The sequence below is a fragment of the Aotus nancymaae genome, unplaced genomic scaffold (genome assembly GCF_030222135.1).
Source record: "Aotus nancymaae isolate 86718 unplaced genomic scaffold, 86718_ANA_hifiasm-v0.15.2.pri h1tg000006l, whole genome shotgun sequence".
NCBI lineage: Eukaryota > Metazoa > Chordata > Mammalia > Primates > Aotidae > Aotus > Aotus nancymaae.
The window spans coordinates 73,945,338-73,946,059 of record NW_026988417.1 but is presented as its reverse complement, the minus strand read 5'-3'; positions in this window follow the sequence as shown (position 1 = coordinate 73,946,059).

The window sequence follows — 722 nt, the reverse complement described above, 5'->3', positions numbered from 1 at the left end:
CGCGCGGCGCGTCCGCTCCCGGCGTCGCTGAGGGACACTCCGAAGGCGCAGGGAGCCGGCGGCAGAGCCGAGGGTTGAATTCCAAACCAGCTGGTGCGAGGGCTCACGGAGCCCCGGTCACGGCCGGGTGCAGCGAGATAGCGGCCAGCCCCACTTGCGGCGCGGGCCGAGCGCAGCCCGGCAGGTGGGCTCTTCCCGGCAGCCGCGCGGACCTCACCAGCGCAGGGGGCTGCGGGCGCCGTCTCCACTCCAACGCTGAGAAACGGCTGTAGGTCGCGGCGTGTGTGGCCCGGGTGTTTTCAGGATTTGTCTGTACCTTCCCGCCTCGCTTTATTTTTTGGGAACACCCGGCCAAACGGGCCGCGGTAGGGACTAGGACTAGCGCTGCTTTGGGCGCGGGGTCGGAGCCGGGGCTGTGCGCAGCGGTCCGGAGGGCGCTCGATCGCCTTTTCCAGTGATTGGAGTAGCTGCGGCGCGGCTGGTCCGAGTTTTTTAGTGGGTACGTGTGTGTGTGTGTGTGTGTGTGTGAGTGAGAGAGAGAGAGAGAGAGAGAGAGACTGACTTAGTTCTTTCGCTCTCTAGCTGATCTGCTGTGGAGTCCTCAGTCAATCTCTCCCACTCCCTCGCCCTTGCCCTCCTAGGCAGTTTGCACCAGGCTGGGATAGAAGCAAGGAGGGAAGTAACCAGAGAACTGGCAGCAGGAGGGAGAGGAGAGGAAGTAG